The 13016-nt window shown below is 38.8% G+C and overlaps 1 long non-coding RNA gene across 1 annotated transcript; it reads left to right on the top strand.

The window, feature by feature from the left end:
* Window positions 1-5988: 5988 nt before the first annotated feature.
* On the top strand, window positions 5989-10947 carry LOC129349439 (uncharacterized). The gene is made up of 3 exons (XR_008602448.1): window positions 5989-6044; window positions 6946-7046; window positions 8888-10947. It is a non-coding gene; the product is annotated as an uncharacterized LOC129349439 (long non-coding RNA).
* Window positions 10948-13016: the final 2069 nt, after the last annotated feature.

The following is a 13016-nucleotide window of genomic DNA, read 5'->3' as shown; positions in this document are numbered from 1 at the left end:
CAGGACTGTTTCTGCTCCATTTGTTTTTTCCTGTTGGATGAGCAACAAGTCGAGGCTTCAGAAGCTGCTGAGAGGTCAATTATCTGACACAGAGTGAAGGGAAGCAGGAAGTGAGTCAAGCTGAAGAAACACACAAATTTACATTTATTTTTTTAGTTACTTATTTTAATAGGAGCAGACATTGTGGGAGGGGAACAGGCTAAAGAAGAAACACAGATCTTAACATTGGAGTTTAAAGTGATGCTAATGTGATGTGGTTAGAATAAAGAGCTGCAACACAGAACATCTCTCAGGAAAACTTCAGAGCAGAGCAGCAATTGCTTCAGAGTAATTATCTTCACACTCAGACTCTGCCGGACCGCGATACATCTTGTCTTAATTAGATGCTTGAGCCCCAGACACCCACTGAGAACCAGCTATCTTTAATAACTGCTATGTCACTGTGAACTGCCAAGAGAAGGCCTTTCATGTTTTACTTGTTCTGGAGCTTGTGCTGTAAAAAAGTTGGAAATATTACCAGCTGACGCCGGTAAAAGAAGCTGGAGATGGACAGACAGAATCCTTCTTACCCCGAAGTATGTAGAAAATCTTGTATCTTTCTGTTTTTTCCTTTTTGTAGCAATAACATGCACAGTATTTCCACTCACCTTCACACATCCGCTATCTGCACATGAGAGTGAAGGGTCACAGGTAAACAGGAAGATGTTTAAAAAGCACCAGGAAGACAGAGTTAGAGGTCAGAAGTCACAGGATCCATCAGACGCTGTTCAGCGTAAACAAACAAGCCCATAGACAAATACTGCATCAATCATTTCTTATTATGTAAGTCTATTATATCTGGGGAACTGCTGTGAATCTGTGGAAACTGGACATTTATATTGAGTTTAAAATTTAGATTTCTGCTCAAAAATATTTCTTTTTTTCTAATCATCTAAAAAAATTGAAAATTTTGGATTGTGTTCTGGTTTTGGTTGGCTACCTTGTAGATATGTAACTTATAGGAAGGTATTTCTATACTAAGCGCTTTATGAAGCTTTTGCCACGTGACAATGTAAGCAGATAAAGCCCTGTGTTTGTTTCTGTTTGTTTATTTTTAATACGGGAATTCAGTGAGTGGAGATGTCAGTGTCTATATTGTACAACAATGGTGGTATATAAATAAACTACAACCTGTCCATACACTCTAAATATATAAAAAGTGGCACACTAATATTTTGTTGGACTGCCTTTAGCTCTGAGTATGGCACTCATTCACTGTGGCATTGTTTCTATAAGCTTCTGCAGTGTCACAGCACTTATTTCTGTCCAGAGTTGCATTCATTTTCTACCCAGATCTTATATTGATGATGGGAGAGTCGGACCGCTGCACAAAGTCTTCTCCAGAACATCCCAAAGATTCTCAATGGGGCTGAGGTCTGGACTCTGTGGAGGACAATCCATGTGTGAAAATGACGTCTCATGCTCTCTGATCCACTCATTCTCAATGTGAGCTTCATGAATCCTGGCATCGTCATCTTGGAACATGTCCATGACATCAGGGAAGAAAAACTCCACTGATAGAAAGACCTGGTCATTCAGTATATTCAGGTAGTCAGCTGACCTCATTCTTTGGGAACAAAACGTTGCTGAACCTGACCAACCCCAGATCATAACCCTAACCCCCACAGGCTGGTAGACACTAGACATGATGAGGACATCACTTCATCTGCCTCTCTTCTTACCCTGATGCCCCCATCACTCTGGAACAGGGTAAATCTGGACTCATCAGACCACATGACCTTCTTCCATTGCTCCAGAGTCCAATCTTTATACTACCTGCAAACTGAAGCCTTTTTTTCCATTTAGCCTCACTGATCAGTGGTTTTCTTAGAGCTACACAGCTGCTTAGTTCCAGTCCTTTGATTTCGTGTGTGGAAATGCTCTTATTTTCACTATTAACATTTCCCTAAATTGAGTTGATTTCACCAAACCTTTAAGTGCTCGCTGATCTCGATCATCTAAGAATTTGTTCCGATCACATTTGTTCCTGAAGATGATGGTTCTCCACTATCCTTCAGGTTTTAATAATGCGTTGGACGGTTCTTAACCTGATTGTAGTAGTCTCAGAAATCTCCTTAGTTGTTTTCTTTGCTTGATGCAGACCAATAATTTGACCCTTCTGAGACAGATTAACATCCTTTCCATGACCACAGGATATGTCTTCCAACATGGTTGTTTAAGAAATGTGACAGTTGTCTGTTTTCAAATTCTATAGACAAGCCTTTAAGATGACAGACATGATCCTAAAATTAACAGTCATTTTATTTGTTATGCCAAATAACCAGTAAACTGTAGGTTAACCTTCAGGTTTGTTGTTCTGCTATGATGACTCATATGAGCTCACATCAGTTATAAACTACTTCATTGACAAACTTGTGGTCATTTCTATGTTACTTTACATACAAATGCAAATGACATTGATGTTGATATATAGTTTGAAAGTTTTTTTTTAAAAACTGGCATGAAGTAAGTGTTATAAACTGGAAAAGGCTGTTTGACTTCTCTCACTGTGACTATGACAGATTTTTATGAACGTATTTTATTTGCTTTGTCGTTTTTCTCTGAAGATGTTTTCACTAAATTAAATATTCAAACTCAAGATTTCCCATTTTCTGGATGGAAATGAGCAGCTGGATCCCATCTTACCTGCGGCATCAATACTAGAAATAGTTTCAAGATTAAATTCCAAATATTTCAACGAAAGGTTTTTGAGGCACAGAGTGAAAAATAGCAAAATATTACTCATCCATAGCAAAGGCCAGAGCTGTGAGCAGATGGAGAGATGTAGCAGTCGGATCTAAAGAGATGAGTCTGGATCAGTCATTCTCTGAGATTGTTTTCCAGTCGCTGGCAGGAGTTTCTCTAAGTTAATATTGTGATATTGATCTCAGTCAGGCATCTTAACTAAAAGTACAACACGGTGTGGCAGACGGCTCACAGCGGATTCAAAGGCAGACATGCTGCATGTTGAAGAAGCCGGGAACATCTTCACAATGTGTGAAATTACATTTTACTGCCACAAATGTGAAACCGCGCCTGAATAATGACTTCAGTTATAAAATGAGCCGTCCATGCAGAATCTATTTTCCCAGAGCTGGAGGAGGGTCGTGCCTCTTTGATGGGGTCTGTCATGGTTTCCCTTTTGTGGGTCTTCAGGTCCTTGATGAGGCCGATTTATTGCATTGATCGTTGCATTGATTGGAACTTCTCCTACCAAAGCTTCTCACTGGTTGCTGTGGTTTCAAGTCTATGCTAAATGTGATCGTTGGCGCTTCTTTGCAGCAGCTTTTGCTCTCAGCAGACAGATTGGTGTGAACGAAGGGAGGAAACCCACCGCCTGTGAGGAAACAGCAGAGACGGTGATGATTAATAAGCCAACATGATGTTGCAGGTGAACTTTCATGCCACGTCTTCTTCGAGTTTAACAGTAGCGAGACAGATTTAGCAGCAATAGCTGAGGGGGTACATGTCTTTGTCATGTGAACATCTTGACAGCTACGTAAGAATTTTAAATGGCTAGTGTAATAGCAAAGATTTCAGGCCTGCATCTTGTGGCTTTTTTAAAATGTTTTTCTGCGCTTTAACGAGGTGACAATATGAGCTTTTGCTTTGAGTGTCAAATCAAATTATCTACGTGAAGTCTCAGATCTTAATTTTTACCTAATTAAATTTTTATGTCAGTATTGAAGGAAGAAACGAAACCAGTAAATGGCACCTCTACTCCACTCAATGCCCCCTCGCTAACATAAAGGTGCAATAGCTGTACTTATTTGCGATGTGTTCATAATTTGTGTTTGTACTCTTTGGTATCCTTTTCTATCATATATATGTACACTTGTATATTTCTATTTTCGCTTTTGTACAGTACTCACTTCCGTTTTCTCTGAATGTACTGCATATGTAGAGATACTGACATTAAAGTTCCATTTGACTTTGACCTTGATAATTATTGTTTTAGAACAAACATCACAGACTCCTCTTTCATTTCTGCTGCTGTTACACTGTTTGTAGAATTTAAAAAAGCTTTTTTTAAATCAGAAAAACAAAATAAAAACAAAAAATACACTTGAAAGGCCCCATATTATGTCTCTTTTTAGCAAACTGACGAAAATTGCACATTTCTGCTCAGCATATTGTAAATGTGGTTCATTGGCAATCAGACTTTACAATTCCTCCTTCTGCAGAAGGGATACATAATGAACAAACTTTGCTATGTGTCTGCCTGCAATGACTTTTCAGCTGCCGCCGTCATCCAGGCACGTTTTTATTTTGTAAGATCCTTTTGTGTAAAACATGGAGAACACAGAAAGGTCGTAAAGGTCATCCCAGCCCAACGTCAGCATGTCGTTAAGTGAACACGTTAGCGGACACTTACCAAATCTCCTGGGCGTCCTCAGACACATCTGGAAGTCTCGATCCACCCAAACGCAATCCAATCAGGTCAGCTGAGAGAGCTGCAATTAGCAAACACACAACAATATCAATATTTAACAACTTCCGGCGTATTTTGAGAAGCTGAAGGTAGCACAATAATTCCTCAATGGCTAACGCCGGAGCCTTAATCATTCTCTACCTACCTGGTGGAGTGGGCGGGTTGCTGGTGGGTTGGGGGGGTCATCACTAATGCATTAGCCATTTATTGGCCCAGGCAAAAGGGATAATTGCAGCCGGAGTGCAGCCCTGAAACAGTGTGTTTGTAATGACAGCTGAAGAGCAGTGGGCACTGATTAGACCACTGCATGTTCTCATTCTCTAACTCCTCATTGATCCCAGAAGGAAGTAAAGACTTCATTATGCATAAATGATGACTGAAACTTTGCAATATTACTGTAAAGACGGAGCATGTAATGTTTTACCAGAGCATGTGAAGAAGAAGTGTTTTGTGAAAGAAGCCATAGGAGCGATAAATATTCATGAGCTCCCACTGTTCACTTCTATTATCCATTTTTTAAATTATTTCCTTTCAAAGTGTCAGGAAGTGACTGAATGGGAGTGTATCTAAATGGAGCCAGTATTTCAGAGACTTGAGAGGGCATGGCGAAGAAGCAAATGCACATACTAATGGCTGTGTTATTTCCCGCCTGTCTTTAGACATAATGACTCGGCTCTTACACAAGACGTCCCTCCTCTGTGAGAGGAATCTCATCCTTGGTGCCATGAATTTGCTAAATGGTAGCAAAGAGCTTGAAGCTGTCTGGCAAACACTCGTTTCAGCTTCATGAACTTTCTTCCTGGTTCCAGATTCAAAATGCAGCCACAGTGGAAACCAAAAACCAAAAATATCAATCAGTGAATTAGCGTCTGCTTGTAAGTTTGTTCAAGATGTGTAAATGTTTCTCGGAAATGATTGTGAAACTGTTTACATGCACAATCCAACTGGGAGATATCTGAGTATGAGGTGTGGACTTCTCAGAAAAGCATTAAGAAGAAGCAGGTTTTAATTTGCCAGCTGGCATAAATCCAGTCAGCTGGGTCAAGTGGTGAAGGTTTATTGTTGAGACATCAGAAGCTGCTGGAAAAGGATCCGTGTATATTTTGGCAACTGGATTTTCCGTTCCAAAACGGGTGTTGAAAAACAAAAAAGGAGTGGTTATTTGATTTTCGTTTTAAAATACAAAAAATAAAATTGAAATACAAGGCGTTTTTTCTTTTTATGATCAAAAAGGGATATACGAAATTTTAAAAATGCTTTGATTTTCATTATATATTTAGAATAACAAAAAAATAAAATCAGTAAGAGACAGAAACGAAAAAAGGTCCGTTTTTTCATTTTCTGAGACCGGAAGTGGTCATCAGCAAGTGTGGAGCCAAACGACAACAAGATTCTCAGAGGGCGGAGCCAGAGAGCAGTGATTGGTCAGACTGACTGAGAGCCAGAGTGCAGTGATTGGTCAGACCACAGATACTACAGAAGACAGCGCGCTAGCGTATCTAGTCTGCTATATGTATGGCACGTCTGGTAGCATCTTTGGCTGCTGTTGACCTTGTTTTTGGAGTAAAACACGGTAAGAAGATAAATACTTCTAACCAGTAGCGTTGTTTTGTTGTACGTTAAGTCAGCGACTTGTGAAGAGTTGTGTTTTGTAGTGTTTGAGCAGTTGGTCTGGACGCGTTAGCAAGCTAAGCGGCTAAGTTAGCTAGCGGGCTAATTAACACAGGTGGCTAACTTACCGCTGAACACCTGTTAGTTGCTGCCACAGGTGTCCGTCATTATTAGAATGAACTTCTCAACCTGTATTTCTCTGCTGTGTATTTTAGCTTTTAAAAAAGTTATTTTACTTTAAGGTTAACTGAAACCCATTGAGCTGCACTGAAGTTTAACATTCAGCTGCTTTGAATTAAACCATGCTTAACTTAACATTGTGCAACATTACCTCTCTGAATCTCCATAATTTCATTAAATTCCTTCTCTCTTCCACTGCTCAAGTTCAGTCCAGTATATAAAGTGACATTAATAGTGAATAAACTAACAACCAGCCATTGTATTTATTTATTATTGCATGTATTTGTAGTAAAACATGAGTTGAAACATCCTACTTTTGGATCTAGAACTGCACAAGCCGTTCATTTTCAGTCAACTGACGAGTTAAACTCCCCTTTTTATGTGAGGTTGAAGCAGAAAGTCTGAGTTAACAAAGAAACTTCTTTATAATTTGCGATACCTATTATCTCTGACTGAGGCTTTAGTTTTTGTTGAGCCAATTTACACGTAGAAACTTTGTTCAGGAAGATTTCTCAGTAGCTCAGAGGACAGGCTGCTTTTTACACAACCTTGTAAGAGAATGTCTGTCAATGCTTTCAGCAGAATTTAGAAACACAACACTTCCTAAACAGATATTTTGAGGCTGTGAGGTTGAACGTTTGAGAGTCTATCAGTGTGTTTGTTTGTGGTCTTTCTGTTTCTAGGTGGAAGCTGAATTAGTGAGGATGACTCCTGCTCCTGTCATCTCTAAGCTCCTCACACATCTTTACCTGCACATGAGGAAAATCACTCCTGTAGAATGCAGGTATGTTTGTCATTATTATAAAAAGATGTTGCCTGGTGACTTGTCAGAAACCCATTATACAGAGTCAGCCAAAATAATGTTTACACACATCAGGGAAAGAAAAACTTGCATAAATATTTCAATACCAAATTTATTCAGACATCACGAGATTAATAAAAGTTATCTTTGGCCTCTACAATTACAAGAGGTGCTCAAAGTGGTGGCCACTGGCTTCCAGACATTTCTGTTGTGTTGTAGACGTCACTTGTTGATGCTCCATTCATGAGGGTAGCGCCATCTTTTGGGAAAACATCGTACAACAGGACACAGAGTTATCATGATTTGATAAAACTTAGAAAGAGGTATCTATATGTATAGAAGTACTTATACAAATGAAATATTTATACGTTTTTCTTTTCCTGACGTGTGTACATTATTTTGGCTGACTCTGACTTAATGAGAACAAAACTGTCATTTAATTGTTGCTCTGAAAGCTTCTTTAGTGAAAACCGGCTGGTGTTCTGCTTTGAAACAAACTGCTGTTGAGGTCTGTGTTTTTAGGTTTAACCCCACAGTTTCTGAATGAACTGATCATATTTTTTTTCCTGATCAATGTGGACGTTATAATTGATGGTAACATTTACTGATCATATAATCAGCATGACAATATAACAGTAGAACATTCTGACCACCTGACTAATACTGTGTTGGTCCCTTTTTGCTGCTAAAACTCCTCTGACCCAGTGGTTCATCAGAACCTCTGGGGATGTCCTGTGGATTCTGTGGATCCTGTGGGTTGCAGGGTGGGTCCTACCTAGACCAGGCTGATCCTGGACCATCCCACAGATGCTCAATCAGATCTGGATGTGGGGAGTGTGGAACCCAGGTGAACAGCTTTGCTCTGTCGTGTTACTCGGACCACTCCTGAGCAGTTTTAATTTGTCCTGCTGAGGGTGGCAGCTGGCATCAAGGACTGCTGTTGCCATGGAGACTAGGAGGTTATTTGTCCTGCAGTGTTTAGGTGGTAGTACATGTCAAACATCCACATGAACGTCGAGGTTTCCCAGCAGAACGTTGCATTAGAACAAGGTGATGGATGTTGTTCTCTTCAGCTGTCAGTGGTCAGAATGTTGTGGCTGATTGGTGGATCTGTCTGCCTTTACTCTGACATCCAGAGTTATACAAAAGTGTAGTATGTGTGCAGTGCAGAAGAGATTTACTTTATTGGATGCAGTTTTTTTTTTAAGGGACAGCATTTTTTTTATCCACCTGAAGAAGACCTAATCTTTCCCTTCAAAGGATAGTTAATTGTTACTACGGCTTCTATAATGGTCCCATCAGAGGAAATCATATCCATATACAGATTTTTATTAATTCCAGGGCTGGTTCAGTAAACATTATAATAATAACTACATCAGGTAATTCTTGGTCGCAGTTGGAATTTTGCAGACTGAGAGATGGTTGAGAAGGTTTGCAGTTCTTGTTTTAGCAAAATATGTTATAATAGAAGATCTTTATTGTCATTGTCCATGAAATTATCTGCAAACCAGCAAAGTGCATCAGTCTGAGGTATCTAAAAATAAATAAGTAAAGAAAAATGCTTCTAAAGCCAATAATAAACAGAATATTTTGAGGGAATATTCTAAAAAAGAAAGAAAAGCTCCATTCTCACTCCTCTCAGGATAAACTGTCATTAAAATTGACTTTAAATTTAGCTTCAACACGAGATAAAAACATTTACTTTCATTACTGATATTGTCAAGTTTTAATAAAGTTCATGCTACTTTTATAAACTGATGAAAGTGCATAAATTGTATTTCTGTGATCTGTGTTTGATTTCTGTCTTTTCTCCTGTCATCCAGATGTTCAGAGGGAGATGATGCCACATCTGGTCCAGCTGATGGAAGGTCTTGAAGTTCTCTGACTGGCCTCGACTGAAGATGGTCGTCTCACTGGATTTAAGGTTCAGATGCTCAGTAACAAACTCCACCAATGTGTCAACAGGGAAGCTTTAGGTTTATTAAATGTTGCTATGAAGGTTTCACTGTTTTTCTTTGTGAATGCAATGTGCTCCAACTGAAACTTGAATTAGAACTTTGAAGTAAATCCTTCCATCTGAAAGGATTTAGTTGCATTAATAACCTCACAACATTCTAATTTTTATTCCAGTCTTGGTTGGAAATAGAATCTCTGTATTGATTCAGGTAAAAACTGAACTTCACAGCATGTTGGAGCAAAACAACCAGATGAAAACTGTGATGGTGTTGGATTGTCAGACCGTAATGTTGCAGCTCAAAGCAGCTTTTCTAGCTCAGTTCATTCTGACATTCAGCTATGAATCAACACAGCAGATGGTGATCCATGCTGTGGAAGTCTCACATCTCCTGATTTAATGGAGCTGCTTTGCACTTTTTACACTGTTTATTCACCAACACTTTATTTAATAAAAGTCCCATCTAGTTTTTATGAGGAATGTGATGTTTTAATTTCTCTGTGAATAACTGCAGTCTAATGCAACAGCTGGAGTTGTAACATCTGTCCTGATATTGATCATGAAGTATTGATCAGAATACTTATGGTCAGCAGTCATCCCTGAAGTTTTACATTGAAATCTTTACTTGTGTTGTGAACTTTGGTAAGAAAAAGAAACGTTAGCGTTGCCATGGATACATGAGTGTTAAATTCTGTCCATGTTTCATTTTGGGAAATGCAGTCCAGTTCCAGAATGTGGAGGAATTTAGTCTCAATCACAGACAACAAATATTATCTGAAAGTCAGGTTATTGTTGTTTATCAGCACAATACAAAAAGATTAATGTTAGAAATATTCCAGTTAAGACTCTAGAATATCATGATTTATGTAAATTTACCTCAATAATATGAATGTTCAGGTTAAGATTGTGCAGTGATATTTATTATGTAAGTTTAGCTGATTAAAGTTTATGACTCTGCACTAAAATATTATTTAAATTGACATCATTATTATAATATTTAGGGTCAGACCCTACAGTATTGAGATTAAGAAATCAAATATTCTATAAAATGTAAATACACTGAACTCATTTGGATATATTTAAGTGAGACTCTACATTATTTGACACAAATCTATCTAAATCAAAATTTTAATAATTTTCATGCCAAACATTTACTGGACTGATTTAAATATTAAAATCACTTCTTTCTAATCCTCTGCTGTACGTTCAAACCTGAGGCCTTAAATAGAAACACACAAGTATCTGATTGAAGGAACTTCTGCAGAGTCCTGGTTCCAGAACATGATGATAGAATTATAGACAAACTTTAACAAAAGCTGCCTGAGAGTTTACAGGTTTTTATGTTGGATTTCTTCAGTAATTTAATGAGTTATCAGCAAAAATCAAGTGTTCATTTGATGAACTTCATTTCCTAAAACATCCAGAATTGGAGCTCATATCTTTGGCAGCTGTAAAGTTTCTGCTCCTTCAAAGTTCACAACACAATGAATGAATTCCTAAAACACTCTCAATGCTGGAGAGCGTTTGTGATGCTGAAGCAGTGACCAGTTTTTCTGTTTCTTCTCTGGAGATGCACAATGAGGGACGTCTGCAGAGACTGAGAAAGAGTCTCACCACATCCTGACATGAGGAAAAAGACTTTATTGAAGACTACAATGAGAAAAACTATCAGACAGCAGACGGCTGCATTCAAGGTGAGCTCTGAACATTTGATCTGGAACAGGAATTCAATAACGGCAGCATGAGCTTCATTTCAGTCTGTAGCTGCTGAATTCATGGATGAATCATCTGGCACTAGAGAGGAAGACCATCAAACATCCATGTCAGCTGATGGAGGTCCAAGAGTCTCACCAAACAACCTACAGAGTGAAGACCTCGAATGTGAGTGGATGGCCTCCTATTCAGCCACATGTGTGAACAAATGCCTCTAAGTTGATTTGTTTTCTAAAATAAATCTAGTTTGAGTCCTAATCTATGCCTGTGTGTTTGCTTCTTTACACCGCTGTTGACAGTTTAGGCTGTTGGATTGTTCCAGATAAGACAAGTACAAGATTCTTCAGAGCCGTTCTACCACGAGCCTGACAGGAAGAACTCCAACATCTACTGAATGTTCCTGTGGTTCCCTCAAGGCTACAGGAGGAGTCCTACGAGGACGAGCCGGTCCACCTGATGGCGGCCAGTCGCTGTGGTTCAAAGCCAACACCGACTAGGTGGACTTCTACTGGACCACACGGAGGCCTTCAAACCAGACCAACAAGTTCAGCGACTCCCCGACTCGTGGGTCTGAGGACGCCGCCGAGCCTCGGTCCAGCCGGCCTCCTGTCTGTGGGTGTTTGAGTGCTGAGAGGTTTGTGGATGCATGTGAACGTTCTGTGTTGAAACAGCAGCTTTGGACTCACTAATGCCGGGAAAAACCAAGAGCTCCTTTATTTGTGACTTCCACTAAAAAAACTGAAGAAAATAAGTTTGCCAGGGTTCTGACTGATAACAGATTATTAAATAATGAAAATAATTGTTTAAATATTCCTTTAAACAATCCTTTTAGGTCTACATTTCCTTTACACTGACTTCTTGGTATATGTACAAGTATTTTGGGTGGAATATACCATTAAGCCTGATGTTCAAGGGTTCTTCTGGGAATATACCATTAAACCAACCTTTTAGGTAAATGTTCCAGGATGTTGAGTAGAATATACCATCAGATCAACCTTTTAGGTCTACATTGGAAGCTTTTAGAGTAGAATATTACTCCAAACCATCCTTTAGGTCTACATTTAAGGTAGAATACTCCTTTACACCAAGATTTTTTGGTCTACATTGAAAGATTTTAGGTGGAATATTCCTTTGAACAAACTTTTGAAGTTTATGTTCAAGGATGTTGGGTGGAATATACCATCAGACCAACCTCCAAGGTCTACAGTAGTGAATTTTAGGTGGAATATACCATTAAACTCACCTTTTAGGTCTACATTGGAGGATTTTAGGTGGAATTTTCTTCCAAACCGTCTTTTAGTCTACATTTAAGGGTGTTTAGGATGGTATATTCTTCCAAACCAACTTCCCAGGTATACATTTCAGGTGGAATATTCCTCCATACTAACTTTTTTGGTCTACATTGAAGGATTTTTTCTAAACCACCCTTTCGGGTCTATATTTGAGGTTTTAGGTGGAATATTCCTTTTAACCAGCCCCTCAGGTCTCTTTGAGGATTTTGGATGGAGTACTCGGTTAAACCAACATTTTAGGTGCATGTCCGAGGATTTTTGGTGGAATGTTCCTTTAAGGTGGATGTGTGAGGACCTTGTAGGTGGAATACTTCCTGAAACCAACCTTTTTGGTCAACATTCAAAGATTTAAGGTGGAATCCTCCTTTAAACCTACCTAAATTTCATGTTTTGATCATTATCAAGTGAGAAACCTCAATCCAGACTCCTCATAATGACGTCTGAGATTTATGCTGCTGTTATTTGTTTAGTCCAGACTAAATGACAGAAATCCACAACTGTCATTTTATTTCAGGACTCGGTTATTAAATGTCAAAACAATCCATGTGACTCTAAAAACAACAGCTTTATAAACTCTAAGATTAAACTCTCCACAAGGATCCAAAATAAGTTGGACTTCTACATGAGAGCTTTAATTATTCTTCATCTACTTCCTAAAAAGTTTGGTCAATAAAAAAGACAAAAACTAATATTTTCAGCTGAACTAAAGACAGACTGTGATTTTTCTGCTCACATGTTGTGTTGTTGTAAACTTCCTCTTTGAAATAAATATCCTCCTAACCCCCTGGAAACCAGCGTTTGTCCTGTTTTTGTGTTGCTCCTCGGCGACCCTAGACAGCCGGGTCCTAATGTTTTTTGATCAACACACCATACTATGACGTTTTTACAATGATGGTTCTACTATGGAACCAGTTTGACATGTTCAGGTGTTCTTTGTGTGAAAACTCAGAGATTGCAGGTATCAGAAGGTGGTTTTCAACTTTCTTTGTTAAC

The sequence above is a fragment of the Amphiprion ocellaris genome, chromosome 8 (assembly GCF_022539595.1).
Source record: "Amphiprion ocellaris isolate individual 3 ecotype Okinawa chromosome 8, ASM2253959v1, whole genome shotgun sequence".
Taxonomy (NCBI): domain Eukaryota; kingdom Metazoa; phylum Chordata; class Actinopteri; family Pomacentridae; genus Amphiprion; species Amphiprion ocellaris.
This window is presented reverse-complemented; position numbering and strand designations above follow the sequence as displayed.